This window comes from Capricornis sumatraensis, chromosome 5, assembly GCF_032405125.1.
Source record: "Capricornis sumatraensis isolate serow.1 chromosome 5, serow.2, whole genome shotgun sequence".
In the NCBI taxonomy this organism is placed as follows: Eukaryota; Metazoa; Chordata; class Mammalia; order Artiodactyla; family Bovidae; genus Capricornis; species Capricornis sumatraensis.
The window spans coordinates 71,086,593-71,103,757 of NC_091073.1; positions in this window are offsets into that span (position 1 = coordinate 71,086,593).

Genomic DNA, 17,165 nt, shown 5'->3' on the forward strand with positions numbered 1-17,165 from the left:
AAACAGGGTTTATCAAGGTTGTTGAAGATAAAACAAATATATAAAATCAGTAACACTGATGTTCACCAGTAACAAAAATGAAAACAATATAATTTAAAAAATATTTTTAATGGAAACTCTAAAATATAAAGTAGTAGGAATAAATATAACAAATGATGGGCAAGATTTTTATCAATAAAATTATAAAACTTCATTGAAGAACATAGTAAAATACCTAGATAGAAATAGAAACATATTTATTGATGGGAAAATGCAGCTTTGTAGTAACACCAATTTTTCCCCAGATCAGTCTAATCAATTCAGTATGATCACAATAAAAATTCTAACAAGATATTTTTCAGAACTTGAGAAGCTGATCCTTAAATTCATACAAAAGAGTAAAAGGTGAAGAACAGCCAAAACTCTTCTTAAGAGGAAACGTAAGATATGTGTGTGTGTGTGTGTGTGTGTGTGTCTAGCGGAGGGAACTGATTCCAATAGACATCATCACTTTCTTTAGAGAACAGTGTGACATTGGTCCAGAGAGGGACAATTAAGCACATGGAATAGAACAGAGTCTGGTACTAAACTCATTTGCATATGACAGTGGTGGCATTTAAATTACAGGAGAAGGATAACCCCAATGGCACGGGGACAAGTGGCTATCCACAAGGAAAAGGTGACATTATCCAAACCACAAGAAGCTCCACTATTTTGGCCACCTGATGGAAACAGCTAACTCACTGGAAAAGACCTTGATGCTGGGAAAGATTGAGGACAGGAAGAGAAGGGGGTGACAGAAGATGAGATGGTTACATAGCATCACTGGCTCAACGGTCATGAATTTGAGCAAACTCTGGGAGACAGTGGAGTACAGGGAAGCCTGGAGTGCCACAGTCCACGGGGTTGCAAAGAGTCAGACACACCTTAGCAACTGAGTAACAACAACAACATTCACTCCATACACAATTTCCAGATGGTTTTAAAGGCCTAAAGGTGAAAAACTATAAAATTGTTGGGAAAAACTATCAGTGATGTTCTGTTGTTATCTGTATGCAGAATTATTTTCTAAACCAAATACAACAAACACTAATCATAGAGGAAGATGATATATTTGACTATGTTAAAATTAAAAACTTATTTTATAACAAAAGGCATGAGATACAACATGAACAGACAAGCTACTAACCAAGAGGAAATATTTGCTACTCATATGACCAATATAGTAAGCATTAAAAATAGCAGATAACAACCTAAGAGAAAAATGATTAGTATGAATAAGCAATATCCAGAGAAGAACCCTGAATGTTCAGCAAACCTATGAATGCATGCCCACCAACCCTCTTTTTTTTTTTTTAGACATTTGTATTTCTTTATTTGTTTTCAAATTTTTTTCAAAAAAATTTGATGTTTTCTCTAGGTAGACAGGATCAGAACTGAAATGAATTGAGTTGAATTTCAGGAAACCCGGCTGATGTTAAAGAAGTGCTTTCTGCTGAGAAACGCACATAGACACTTGTTGGAAGCATCCAATCAATATCATGTCTTCTAGCCCATAAACATGGTATAAACTTTAAAATTTAAGTCTTCTGTATCTTGTTTCAGTTTTTTTATAGTTTTCAATGTAGAGGTTTTAGACATTTTATTAAATTTATTCTTGATTATTTTATGATATTTTAAATGGTATGTGGCTCATGTGCTCAGTTGCATTTGACTTTTTGTGACCCCACGGACTGTAGCTCACCAGACTCCTCTGTCCACGGAATTCTCCAGGCAAGAATACTGGAGTGGGTAGCCATTTCCTTCTCCAGGGGATCTTCCTAACCCAGGAACTGAATCCGCATCTCTTGCACCTCCTGCATTGGAAGTGGATTCTTTACCACTGAGTCATCTGATTTTAAGTGGCACTGTTTCTTAAATTTAATTTTCTAATTGTTTTTTGCTAGTATATAGAAATACAGCTTATTTTCCTACATCGATCTTGTATCCTACAAACATCATATATTCAGCTATTAGCTCTAGTTGTCTGTGTAGAGTCCTTAGGGTTTTCTATATAAATTATTTGCAAATAAAAGGTTTTACTTCTTTTTTCAATCCATATACCTTCTATTACTTTTGTTGCCTTACTGCACTGGCTAGAACCTCGACTTCAATAATGAAGCAATAATGACAGCAAACATCCTTACCTTCTTCTTGGTCTTTAGCGGGTGGAGGGTACTCACTCTTCATACTGTTAGGTATAATGCCACCTAGTGTTATAGGTTGAATTGTGTCCCTCCAAAAGTGAAAAAGTGAAAGTCGCTCAGTTGTGTCCGACTCTTTGCTATCCCATGGACTGTAGCCTGTCAGGATCCTCTGTCCATGGAATTCTCCTAGCCAGAATAATGGCCTTCTCCAGGGGAATCTTCCCAAACCAGGGATCAAACCCAGGTCTCCTGCATTGCTGAGCCACCAGGGAAGCCCGTGTCCCTCCAAATCATAGGTTTAAATCTTAATTCTGGGCAGCTGTTAATTTGACCTTATTTGAAAATAGGGCCTGTGTAGAAATAATCAAGATGAGGTTATACAAAGTTAGGATGGGCTCTAAATCCAATTACTGGTATTATTATCAGGAGAGAGAGATATTTGGAGACCCAAGAAGAAGACAGTCATGTAAAGATAAAGGCAAATATTGGTGTTATGCTGCCACAAACCAAGAAACACCAAGATTGCTGACAACCACAAGAAGAAAGCGAAGAGGAATGGCAGAAACCGAAGAGGAACACAAGAGCCTCTTGATGAGGGTGCAAGAGGAAAGTGAAAAGCCTGGCTTAAAACTCAGCATTCAGAAAAACTAAGATTATGGCATCCTGTCCCAGCACTTCATGGCAAATAGATGGGGAAAAGTGGAAACAGTGACAGATTTCATTTTCTTGGGCTCCAAAATCACTGCAGATGGTGACTGCAGCCACAAAATTAAAAGACCCTTGCTCCTTGGAAGAAAAACTATGACAACCAGATAGCATATTAAGAAGAAGAGACATCACTTTGTCAACAAAGTTCTGTCTAGTCAAAACTATGGTTTTTCCAGTAGTCATATATGGATGTGAGAGTTGCACCATAGAGGAGGCTGAACACTGAAGAATTGATGCTTTAGAACTGTGGCGCTAGAGAAGACTCTTGAGAGTCCCTTGGACTGCAAGGAGTTCAAACCAGTCAATCCGAAAGAAAATCAACCCTGAAATTCATAGGAAGGACTGATGCTGAAGGTGAAGCTCCAATACTTCGGCCACCTGATGTGAAGAACGGACTCATTGCAAAAGACCCTGATTCTGGGAAAGACTGCAGGAAGGATGAGCAGGGGGTAACAGAGGATGAGGTGGTTGGATGGCATTACCGACTCAATGGACATGAGTTTGAACAAGCTCTGGGAGATGGTAAAGAAAAGGAGAACCTGGCATGCTATAGTCCATGGGGCTGCAAAGAGTCGGACATGATTTAGTGACTGTACAACAACAACCAGAAGCTCAGGTAAAGAAAGATTCTTCCCTAGAGCCTTCAGAGGGAGCATGACCGTGCTGACATCTCAATTTTGGATCCTAGCCTCCAGACCTGAGAGCATAAATCTCTGTTGTTTGAAACCAACTAGTCTGTGGTAATTTGTTATTGTTCCAGGGAACTATTATACCTAGTTTTGTAGTAAAGAGGTGCTCATGAATTTTTGAATTTGCTCTCTTGCTCTTCTGTTTCTACGTGGAAATACAGAGACTGAAAACTTACTGTTGCCATTCCCGTTTTCGCAGAATCTTTAAGTCAATGACTTTAAACTTGTTTTATGGCTAGTACCTGCTTTAGCTTGATGAGTGAACTTGTTTTATCGTTAGTACCTGCTTTAGCTTGATGAGTGTTCCGTGTGTACTTGAACTTTCATTTTGTAAATGGATATAGTTTTCTACAAGTGTCAATGAAATTGAGTTGATTGACAGTGTTTCTTGGGTCTCTGGTCACTTGCAACCAAGAGTGCTAACTGGCGCAACATTCCTTACGCTCCCACTTCATTTCCACATTCTCTAGGAAGCCTTTGTGAAGTGCCCTCAACTAAAAGGACACACTCTCCCCTCTGGGATCATAAAGCATTTTGTTTATACTTTTTGTAGAGCTTGTATTACACTCTGATTTATGACATAGTAATTCAAGAACATGTCTTGTCTCCATTCCTCAATTGAAACTTCCTGGAGAGCAGGGTGTGGCTCTGACTCATTTGCATGTCTGCAAGGCACCTGTCCTGCACACCACAGGCTGGCATTTGCAGTATTCTGCTTCTTGCCTGGCTGTAGAAACACTTCTGCCAAAAGAATTCAGTTTTACAATGCAGGGACCAGCAAGAAGCTCTGTTAGACAGATCTTAGTTTTGGTGTGTGACTAAACATCTTATTTTCTAAAACATAAGATATTTTAAATGTTTCTTTTAAAAGAAATTTCCTCTCCTCGCAGTCCTGAATATTTAGCAGATCAAAACAAATAACTAAAAGGAAGTTAAAAGAAAAAGCCTTAAGTGAAGACATTTATGGACAGTCAAATGATGTCCTTCCTGAGAATTTTATTTCCTTTGTGTCCTCGGGCAGCTGGAGTGAGCTGAAAAGGAAGTAAGTACCTGTTAGAAACAAGTACCTCTCTAACCACTCTACCACCACCACTTAGCTAGTCTCGTCATGTGCTGGGCACAGTGTTATGCACTATAAATATGTTCATCATACATACTCCTCATAACACCACCATATCAGTCTTAAAGATGAGGAAACAAAAGATTCAAAAGGTTAAATGACCCAGAGAATAAATTACAAGAGCAGGATGAGAATCAAGATCTGTCTATTCCAGTCCCATGCAGTCTCCATCTTCATGCCCAGGAAGGTAAGGATACAGAAGGATGTGCACAAAACGGGAGTTCCCACCACATGTTCAGGAGATTCAAACGTGGGCCACAATGAAAACATCTACAAGCTTGTACCTGTCCAGGTGAGTAAGGCAACATACCAGGGGATTGTCATATGCTGCCTCTGAATCCCTCCAAGGAGCTCAAACGCAGGGAGTGTCCCCTCATTCTCTTGGTTTACAGAGGAGAAAGTGAAGCTCAGAGAAGGTAACTTGTGCAGAGCCCTGCAGGCAGGGTGCGGCAGAGCTGGGATCCAACTTCAGGTGTCTTCTGTAAAAGCATCAGTCACTGAGCACCCAGGATGTGGGCTCTACAGTCCGCCAGTCTGGGCTTCTCAGCTCAGTTCCACCTCTCACACACATGCTCCCTGGACAGATGGAGCAGCATTTCTAAGCCTGTTTCCTCACATATAAATGGTGTTAAAAATAATAGCATGTACTTCCTAGGTAGGGCTTCGCAGGTGGCACTAGTGGTAAAGAACTGGCCTGCCTGCAATGCAAGGAGACTTAAGAAAGCGGATTCGATCCCTGGATTGGGATGATCCCATAAAGAAGGAAATGGCAACCCACTCCAGTGTTCTTGCCTGGAGAATCCCAAGGACAGAGGAGCCTGGCAGGCTACAGTGCATGGTGTCGCAGAGTCGGACACAACTGAAGCGATTGGGCACATTCAGTTCAGTCCAGCCACTCAGTCATGTCTGACTGTTTGTGACCCCATGGACTGCAGCACGCCAGGCTTCCCTGTCCATCACCAACTCCTGGAGCTTGCTCAAATTGGTGTCTATTGAGCCGGTGATGCCGTCCAACCATCTCATCCTTTATCGTCCCCTTCTCCTCCTGCCTTCAGTCTTTCCCAGCATCAGGGTCTTTACCAATGAGTCAGTTCTTTGCATCAGGTGGCAAAAGATTTAGCACATACTTTCTGGTTATTCTGAGGGTTAAATGAGATACTATGTATGAAATTCTTGGCACAGTTCTGGGTGGTACACAAAAATTCATTGCTTGTAACTGAGGAAGGAGGTAAAGGCTAACAGAAAGCAAAAACTCAGCCCAGCATGCTGGTGCTGCTGCAGAACAAAATAGTCATGACTTAATCGGACCTCCGACTGGCCCTCATTTTAGGGACATTGCTCATTTTCCTTCTATTAACCACAAAAGATCACATCCATATATTATGTGGAGGCTAAAAGCAATGAGAGAGAATATGGTCATCTAGCCAAAGTCTTGGACTCATTTGAAAATTTCTTAGGCCTCCCACAGTTACAAGTGACAGACACCCAACTCCAGTTAGCTCTAAATGAAGGGGGAAGTGATGATTTGTATGTTGATTTGTAGGGCTGGCAGAGATGGCCCCAGACCTGGTCTGACCCAGCACTCAGCAGCGTCTGTCCGCATCTTCTGGCTGTCTAGCCTCTGTGTGGCCATCCTCAGCTCTCTGCTGCCCCCATCCCCTCCTGTCACAGGCCTCCACACAGCCAAAGGAGGCAGGCTGCCAATGAGTCAGTCTTCTGCCACCCTAGGTTGGTAACCCTAGAAAAAACGGATGTCTTAGTCAGCTGGGACTGCTATTCCAAAATGCCATACTCTGGCTTAAACAACAGACGCTTATTTCTCCCAGTTCTGGAGGCTGTTAGTCTGAGATTGGGGGGCAGCCTGGTTGATTCTTGGTGGGGGTCCCCTTCCTCCATGGGCTTTCTTGGTCATGGCAGAGGCTCCTTGTCTTCCTTTTATAAGAGCACCCATCCTATCATGAGGGTCCTACCCTCATGATGTAATCTAACCCTAATTACCTCCAAAAGACCCCACCTCCTAATATCATCCCACTGGGGGTTAGGGGTTTCAATATATAAACTTAGGGGGACACAAACATGCAGTCCATAACAGGGATACTCTCTCCCAGTGTCCAAATACATTGTCCTGGGGAAGTCCCACGATGGGCCCATTCTGGACCACATGCACTCTGCTGTGGCCAGAGGGCTGGGTACTGTGATTGCGGGCCCAAGCAGAACTCACAGTAGTGAAGGAGCTGTCATTCAAAGAAATAAGTGTTCCAGAGCAAGGGGAGAGGAGATTAGGGCACAAAAATATATTAGATGTCCTCTGGAGGGAGGGGGAATATCCTATACAAAGTGTCAGGTCCACCCTAATGCCCTGTGAGTTCTTCCAGAATCCTCCAACCGGGATATAGCTATGAAGTATAACAGCTGGCTATAGAGCTCAGGCTAGCAGGAGGATATGCCACGGTCTCCATGGAAACGGGAATAGGTGAAGGTCTCCTTTTTGAAAGTGGCGAGACATTCACTGCAGGGAGGGGACCTGCCCTAGAGGCAGCATTGGATCCTCTGTGACAGCAGGGACAAGTGACCCAGGGAAGAAACGGTATATTTGGCCAGGAAAACTCCAGGCATGATGACCTTTTTAATATTTATTTGGCTGCACCAGATCTTAGTTGCAGCATGCAGGATCTAGTTCCCTGACCACAGATTGAACCTGGGCGCCTGAAGCATTGGGAGCATAGAGTCTTAGCCACAGGACCACCAGGTAAGTTCCATGATGGCCTTTAAAGTTCTGCCTCCTGTTGAAACAGTAATAATAACAACTATTACTATCACCGCCACCATTTTTGGAGCTCTTACCTTCACCTAGACACTGTGCCACCTGACATTAGGCACAATTCCTGATTTGATCCTGATAACAACCTTTTGGGGGTAGTGATTATGACCACTACAGATGAAGGGGTCTTCCAGTTCAACAATCTAGTGATTATCTTTCTATACTAATCAAGTCAAGGATTTGGGGCTTTATAAAAGGGTCCTGCTCTCACACAAGCCATAGTAAAATATCAGGCTCTCATGAATTTCCACTAACATAATGTTGAATGGTTCTGAAAACAAATGCTTACTGAAGACAGGTGACTGCTGCATTCTCCCATCTGCCATCCCTGGCAGCTGAATTTGATGAGCACAAGCTAATACTGAACTATAGCTCTACTGCCCAGCAATTTCACTTGGGCAGAGAAAGGGTTGACATTTTATTTCCAAGCTCAGAAGCACAAAGAAAGAAATCTTTCAGCATCTCCAATGGACTGCAGCCAATTCATGTGCAAAATTCCCAAGTTGCTGAGTCTTTTTGGCTTTCTCCTGTAAGATGATTGTCAGCTACTCCAAATGGCTTCTTTTTCTATTTTTTCATGTTTCAGATGCACTGGGCAAGTCAGTAGGTACCATCCTGCTATTCCATTTTTCCCCCCCTTAGCCCCAAAAAATATAACACTCAGGAGTTGTATAAGATAGGATATTTAGATGAGTAATATGTGAATAAAGAAACAGCAGCTTACGCATGAAAAATAACCAGTGGGAAAAAAGGAAGTGTGGTGACTAAGTGAAAAATTTAAAGTTCCTTGCTTGGAGTTACGAAGCAAATGATGTATAAGGAGCAGCATATGCCAGGGGTCCATCCACATTATACAATGCTTTAGATTGTATAAGTCTAGTTTTAGAATAGGCCTCCTGCCCCCTATTTTTAAAATAAAAGGATAGCATAGTTATCAAACAAAAGCAATATAATAAACTATAAAGAAAAAAATAAAACTAAATCAGTACCTATATAAAACTAACCATCAATAACTTTAGTTAAATATCATTCCTGACTTTTTTTTTTAACACAGACACAGATTTTGCAGAAAATAGAGGACATGTTTATAAACATAGATATGTACCCCATAAAAAGGGCTCACGGGTATCGCATTCTTTTGAGTTCCTGCATGCTTAAGAGTACTTGATTTGACAACTTGGTTGGCAATGATACACTTAATCCTCAGAAAACTAAAAATAGAACTATCATCTGATCCAACAATCCCACTCCTGGGCATAAATCTAGATAAAACTGTAATTCAAAGATACATGGAGAGGGAAATGGCAACCCACTCCAGTATTCTTGCCTAGAGAATCCTGTGGACAGAGGAGCCTAGTGGGCTGCTGTCCATGGGGTTGCACTCAGTCGGATGCAACTGAAGTGACTTAGCATACATGCATTGGAGAAGGACCTGGCAACCCACTCCAGTGTTCTTGCCTGGAGAATCCCAGGGACGGAGAAGCTTGGTGGGCTGCTGTCTATGGGGTTGCACAGAGTCGGACACGACTGAAATGACTTAGCCACAGCAGCAGCAAAAAGATACTTGTGCCCCTATGTTCATAGCGGCACTATTCACAATAGCTAAGGCATGGAAACAACCTAAATGTCCATAGACAGATGAAAGGATAAAGATGTGGTACACAGATACAATGGAATATTACTCAGTTATAAAAACAGAATGAAATAATGCCATTTACAGCAACATGGATACAACTAGAGATTATCATAGTAAGTGAAGCTAATCAGAAAGAGAAAGACAAATACCATATGACATAACTTACAGGTGGAATCTAAACTATGACACAAATGAATCTCTCTAGGAAACAGAAACAGACCAGAGACATCAGAGAACAGACCTGTGGTTGCTAAGAGGGAAGGGATGTGGGGGAGGGGCTAGCAGATGCAAGTCTGGGGTTAGCAGATGCAAGCTATTACATACAGGATGGATAAACAAGGTCCTACTGCATAGCAGAGGGAACTATGTTCAACACCCTGGGATAAACCATAATGGAAAATAATACAAAGAAGAATGTATACAAGTATAACTGAGCCAGTGTGCTATATAGCAGAAATGAACACAACACTGTAAATACTTCACTTAAATAAATTAAAAATTATACCAAGTCACTCTTTTTTCTCCACTCAGAACTTTGGAAACATTTCTCCATTGCCTCTGGCCACTGAATCTGGCAGTAAAGAAGTCTGAGACCCTTTGGAGTTCCTTCCTAATCAGCGAAGAATTCTTTCTTCATTCTTGATGTTCATTAATTTCATCAAGCTATGCTTTGGGGTCAAGTGCTTTCTATAAGATTCTCTAGAACATAGTGTAGTTTTTCGATCTGAAGATTCATTCCTTCATTTCAGGAAAAAAATTCTGTATTATTTATCTTTCAGTACTTTTTTCAGTTTCTTTTTTTGGACATTAATGATCGAATATCTTTGTCTTTCTATAATTGTCCACTCAGGAATTAATCTTTGTTTTTTAAATTCTTCATTCACTTGAAATCATCTCAAGCCTTTTCTTGCATGCTACCAATTCCATTTTCTACCATGTTTTTTGCTATTTCTAATTTATTTATATGTTCTATAATAATGCTCTTTTGGCCAAGTTGTTTCCTTGGCTCTGCAATCTGACTTTTTATCTCATTCTTGAGAAATCTGTATGCAGGTCAAGAAGCAACAGCTAGAACCAGACATGGAGCAACGGATTGGGTGCCAAGTTGGGAAAGGAGTAGTACATCAAGGCCGTATATTGTCACCCAGCTTATTTAACTTATATGCAGAGTTCATCATGCAAAATGCCAGGCTGGATGAAGCATAGCTGGAATCAAGATTGCCAGGAGAAATATCAATAACCCCAGATATGCAGATTACACCACCCTTATGGCAGAAAGCGAAGAGGAACTAAAGAGCCTCTTGATGAAGGTGAAAGAGGAGAGTGGAAAAGCTGCTTAAAACTCAACATTCTGGTCCTGTCACGTCATGGCAAATAGATGGGGAAGCAATGGAAACAGTGGCAGACTTTATTTTCTTGGGCTCCAAAATCACTGCAGAGGGTGACTGCAGCCATGAAATTAAGACACTTGCTCCTTGGCAGTAAAGCTATAACCAACCTAGACAGCATATTGAAAAGCAGAGACATTACTTTGCCAACAAAGGTCCATCTAGTCAAAGCTATGGTTTTTCCAGTAGTCATGTATGTATTTGAGAGTTGGACCATATAGCTGAGCACTGAAGAATTCATGCTTTTGAACTGTGGTGTTGGAGAAGACTCTTGAGAGTCTCTTGGATTGCAAAGAGATCAAACCAGTCCATCCTAAAGATCAGTCCTGAATATTCATTGAAAGGACTAATGCTGAAGCTCCAATACTTTGGCCCACTGATGCAAAGAACTGACTCATTGGAAAAGACCCTGATACTGGGAAAGATTGAAGGCAGGAAAAGGGATGAGACGATTGGATGGCATCACCAACCTGATGGACTTGAGTTTGAGCAAGCTCCAGGAGATGGTAAAGGACAGGGAAGCCTGGCGTGCTGCAGTCCATGGGGTTGCAGAGTCAGACACAACTGAGCGACTGAACCATTTTACTGAATTCATGTTCTTTGAGAATACAATACACCTGTAGGAACTTTTGTTTCTTAGGTAACTTCTTCCTTATCAGTTTCCTCTGCTCCCCACTCTGTTACCTTTGCTGCCTGTAGCATAGTTATGTGGTTACCAGGTCATTTTATTTAAATATGCTCATGCTTAAGGTAGGCAGGTCTGTTCAGACCATTTATTTGCTCTGACACAGTGTTGGTGTATTCTACTTGGCATATTTCCATCTCATCTGACAACTCTTTCTCTTCCCCTGTGTGCGCTTGTATTCTATATACTTTTCTGCATGGATGACATTAAAAATATTTCATAACTAGCATGACACAGACATTGAATAAGCAGGAAAGAGGTTGACCACAGTTCTGCAGCAGGGGCCTTGTTAGGCCACGTTGCCCCTTTACTTTAGATAGTAGACTGCGGGGTGGTCTGGAGTTGGATGGTTCTCATGAGAGGGGCTGGGGTCAAAGCTAAGACACTTCAGATAGTGATTATTTACTTCCTGGTATAGAAGCATTTCGATATTATAACAGTCAGCACAGTCACACCAGTACCAGCCAAACCCGAGCCCTGCCTGTCTGGGTGCATCTGCATGGGGGAGGGAGGAAGTGCTGTGTGTACAGGCTTTTGTTGGAGGAGCTGGACTCTGCTCTGTTCTCTGATGGTTACAGTAAATCCTGCAGCACCGTGAACTCCAAATGGAGAGGAGAGATCTATCATGGGAGACAAAAGACCCTTCAGATGTGGGTTTTTCCTTAAATTAGGAATGGGCTGGTTGCTCCTGTCCCTTGTTTACCCATCTTTCCTCAGCAAAACCCCCTCTCCCTAAACACACACAGACACAGACACAGACACACACACACACACACAGACTAGCCCCACTCAGAGGAAGTGCCCAACCCTCCAATCTTCTTTCCAAAATCTGAGATTTTAAGGAAAATTCTGGATTTTGCAAATTTCCCCAATAGGGGCAGCATCAGGAACTCTTCTCACTCTTGCCAGAAAACTTGGTCTTTTTCTTTGGCAATTATATTTTGAAGTTTAGGGCACAGTGACAAGATTGGGCTCCTTCTTTCGTTTCATCGCCGGTGAAATTTTCTACGGGTTAAATTTTTATTTTGGCAGTTCATTTTGTTAGGCTTTAGGGGATGGAGGTTATGTGACCTGGCCTTATTTATCCTAAAAGACCCCAAAGCACAATTTTAAAGGCCTAAACCAGCAGTTCTGGAGTTCTCAATCTGGCTGTCTATTAGAATCATTGGGGAGGTTTTAGCAATACAAGTGAAAGGCTGCACTCCACAGATTGATTTAAGTGGTCTGGGAGGGGCCTATACATCATTGTTTTTAGTTATTTGTTTTTAAATTCTTTTTAGTGATTCAGATGGAAGTACTAAACAGGGTTGAGAACCATGAGCCAGATTTTGCCTTCTGATTGTTCATAATTTGATATACATAAGTACTATTTACAAAACATTTTATACCTGTATTAATAAAGGCAAAATATTTTTTAAAAACATAAATTATTTATACTCTGAGTGGTCAGAGTATTACATGAACAGCCAAGGAAGCAGGAAGGAATTGAAGATATGTGTATGACTTCACTTCAAAATATTTTTATCTAACTGGATAACAGAACTAACACACCTGAAGAAAACAGGGCGCACCACTGCAGGTGAGGCCTGACTGCTAAGACAGCTCCGGGGTCCTCCATGGACAGCGAGGCACTGTTGGGTGCTGGGCGCACTACTGTGAAGAAGGTGAAGGTCATGATTCGGTGAGGGAGGCGGCTAATCCAGTTCCCATGCAGTCACACTTCCCATCCTTTTCAAGTTCGAATTTATGCAGTATTATCTAGAAGTGCAGCATGTGTTTAGAGGTGCAATTGATGGTTGGGATTTATTGTCTGGATAGTTTCTGAAGAGACTCAATCTGGGTTTGCAGGAAGGGGAAAGGGTGTTTCACATCTGTAAAGGAACCTGAGCCATGGCATGGAGTCATCAAGAATCAGGTTTGGAAGACAGCAACAGGTTGAAAGAGCACAGAATTCAGAGATCAAGGCTGTAGCCACTGGGAGTGTAACAAATTAAGTCAAGAAGTGAGGGAGGAGTTTAGGGTGTTTGAATTTCTTGCCTGTGAGACCAGAATAATGGTGGTGACTTAGATAAGGGGCAACCACATTTGGAACTGAAGTTTCAGATGAAGGTAGGATATCTAAGGGTTGATGATCAGGAGGTAGGTGGGTCTGGATAGAAGCTCCAAGGCCACAACCCATGTGAGCACCCTGCACCTGAAGTATAATTTCAGGGCTGTCTGCATGGAAGCTGCTTTCTGAAGCCTGGAGATGAGTTAATTTAGCAAGGGAAATGAGTAGATAGCTAGGTCTAAATTAGGAGGAACTAGGCAGAAAATCATCCATCTCCCCTAGTGACTCACAAAAGCCAGGAGAAGAGATTTGGTCAATGAAGCACAAAGGTCAGGGGAATGTCTAAGGTGATCTCATGAAGGCCTCTGAACCAGGATTTGATCCTCAAAACATCCAAAACCTTTTCAACAACAACTTGGACTGTCAAGTCAAAGCAAAAAGCCCTCACACTGATCACACTCAGTGTTTGCACAGAAGTGACAGCCCTGTTATCTAAGGAAGGAAATGTGTTTACAGAGTAAACCATTCACTGTGATCTCAATGCTGATATCAGACTATCAACACTCATCAATTCTTATCAAAGCAAGCCATCCCTGCTCCAAACGCACCTCTCCACTGTGTGCTTCTGGAATGATGGTGATGACGAGGGTCAAGATGTGTCTGTGTGAATGCATAGACACATGCGTATGTATGCTCATAAAAAGGGTCTTGGACATCTCTAAGCTACCCATGAGAATGTGAGAATAAAAATATTAACTGTAGGAGGGTTCTCTTCCCTCTTGCTCTTTGAGTTTCCCCATTGCAGCCATTAAGCATAGATCTTGCAAGTGTATTCACATTCTTGCAGAAGGTAATAAAACAGGTAGAAAACGTATCCATATTCGCAGGTTCTGGAAGAAGAGGAAGCAGCAGTTGTTGCTTTTCCTCAGCTGGTTCCTAAATTAGCACAAGGCAGCTTTACTCCCCTGTCTGCTAGAAATCAGGACAGATGTCCAAACATGGTCTCTTGAACCCACCTTGGTTCATCCTCCAGGAAGCTTGCATTTTCATGGTTTCCAAGTATGCCAGGGTGGAGCTGAGGGTCAGCAGTTGATTCTTCACACTCTCTGAGCATTTTACTCCCAGCAGGTATGGGAGAAGGCAGGAGGTGGTCACCTGGTTATACCACCATCTTTGGCAGAACTGATGCTTATAAGAACAAAGCTATTTTAAAAAGGCTCCTGGAGTTCTGTAGGGGAATTGCACATAATTTGGAATAAGCAGAACCCACATAAACTGACTTCAGGTCTGGATGGGCATTTCCGTTTTACACAGTGAAAATGATAGTGGTGGTGGTTCTTCAATGTATGTTACTTGGGTTTTGTGGATTTGCCCATATTCAGTGTGGAACAAAGACACACATGTGCTTTTAGATACACCTCCTAAAAGCAGTGTAAGCAAAAAGGGCTGAGGTCTTATTGTAGAGCCACACAGTTCTCAAGGGGAGGACTTGTGGGGCAGGAGCTAGAAGTGGGAAAGGGAAAGCTGGCCTTCAAGAAGGTTTTGCTGGTGCCTGGTGCCTACCTAATTCCTTGTCCCTGCTTCCAGTGTGCAAGCATCATCCTTTCCTTTCCTACTGGCTTTCTCTTCTCCCTTGTCTTCCACGTGACCCAACATGGCCACCCCAGCTCAGACTCCACAGGACCCTTTTGCTCCAACACTACCACACTTCGCTGGTTTCTCTCTCTCTGCCTTCAAACCTCCCTGTCCCATTTCTAAGCAGCCCAGCTCATGTAAAGAGGTGGCTGGAAAAGAGGCCTCAAGTGGGCACAGGCGGGAAGCGTCCCTGAGGAGGTGGTGTGGACAGGGTTGCACTCCAATGCCAGCCACACGCACCTATCTATCTGCAGGCATTCTAACATCTACCAGCAAGTATATGAGAGTGAAAACCTGACAAATGCTACTTTACCTTAGCACCAACTGATTTAGACAAAAAGAAGTATCTGCTTCGCATGTAAACTAATTAACCAAACAGCAACTCAAACATTTTGCACAGCAAATTCATCTCTTTGGTCTGCATTTGTGGTTTCTCTGAAAACAGAATTAAACCAGGCTGAAGAACACGGCCACCTGTGACAGCAGCTGGTCTTTCTAGCCTGCTTAGAATACCCTGGGCAATGCCATTGTAGTGGTCATTTGATGCTTCAAAATTATTTTTTGTTTAGGTCTAAGTAGTTTGTTATAAAGATTTTGGAGCTAGGCTGCCTGAGTGTGTAGCCTGGCTCTACATATCAGCTGTGGGATCTAAGACCAGGGGCTTCCCCAATCTGTGCCTTAGTTTTCTCATCTGTAACTTCAGGCTAATAATAGTACTGGCCCTAAAGGCTGATTAGGAGGATTAAGTGTATTAATATCTGTAAAGAGTTTGGGATGATGCCCAGCAAGTAGGATGTGTTCCAGTAAATGATACTTATTACTGGTATATTCACTAAACAAAACCCCACGCAAAAATCTTCCAGAGAAGCACTTGATAAAATACTTGAAAAATAAGTTTATTATAACTAATGAATATAAAATCTGACAAATGTTTTCAAATACTTTTGCAAAAAAAGTAAATCCCTCCCTTGTTTCCCCCTTCCCACAAAATACAGAGTATGAACTTGGACAGAGTTTTACATGAAACCTAAACATGAAATTCTCATTTATCCAGTTGATCCTTAAAGGCTCCAACACATTATATTCTAAGTAAATGTCCATTAAAATTAAGGAATCAACAAACCACCAGACACTTGCTTTCCACTGTCATTATGATGCTCATTCAAAATGTTGAACAAGAACAAGTAACATAGGACTGCCTGTGACAGATATTCAAAGTGCATGGATTTATGAAATCACAACCAACTGAGATGAGAATACTGGGGGCAGAATTAAACATTGACTTTAAAAAGCAATCCAAGGAAATCTATGTACATAGTAGCCTTTGGCATCTGGTCTAATGTGTTTCTTCTTTACAGAGACATTATGTTGTCCAATCTATTAACCAGATTAAATCAACCTTAACACATGTCTCATCTGACACAGATTGTCCACAGCCAATTTTACATGAGGTAGTTGGGCTGCTTACTGACATTCTAGTGAAACCGTCATGACACTGGGGAATCACGCATCAAACATGCCACGAGACTGGCTCATTAGCCTTCTGGGAAGCAACAGAATTACTTCCAGATCACCCTTCTTGTCACAACTGACTCCACAATACACCTATAAATAGACACAGATATGTGGGAATCTGTGGATGAGATCAGCTTTGCTAGGGGTACCAACCATCCCAGAGTGGTTTCTGTTTACAAAGTCTGGGAGGAAATACTGATCAGACTTTAAAATACATAAAATAGAAAGTCTAGTGCTTAGAACAAGCAAGGTCTCTTTCTTGTGTTCTCACATAGTGTAGCTGAGAACATGTGTTCACTTTGAAAGAGAAGTGATTAAAAAGGGTAACCAAAGAACTTGGAAAACTTCTGCTCCGCAGAGTAGTGCTATGTTTCTTCCTTTTGAAATGAAAGGTTATACGGAAACAGTGCAGAAGAAAGATCAATGCTTGTGTCCACTGTACTGCTGAGGGTCACTTCCAAGTGCCCTGAGGTCGCAGTGCGATGAGAAATCGTGCAAATGGCCCCTATACGCAGGCTACTGCCTGTGCCAGGACAGGTCTGGGGGCATTTCCAGAGGAGGTCCAGTGAACAGTATGCTCACGGAATTGCTGAAAAGACCCTTACACCCTATTAATAGATAAGCAGTCTTAAAATACTATTAGACAGCTAGTGGGGATTTTTATGTCATTATTATGAACCCCTGAGTAAGCAACTGCAGACAATGAAGGGCTGCCCAGAAGCAGAGTGTGTTTCCAAGTAAAGCACTCTACAT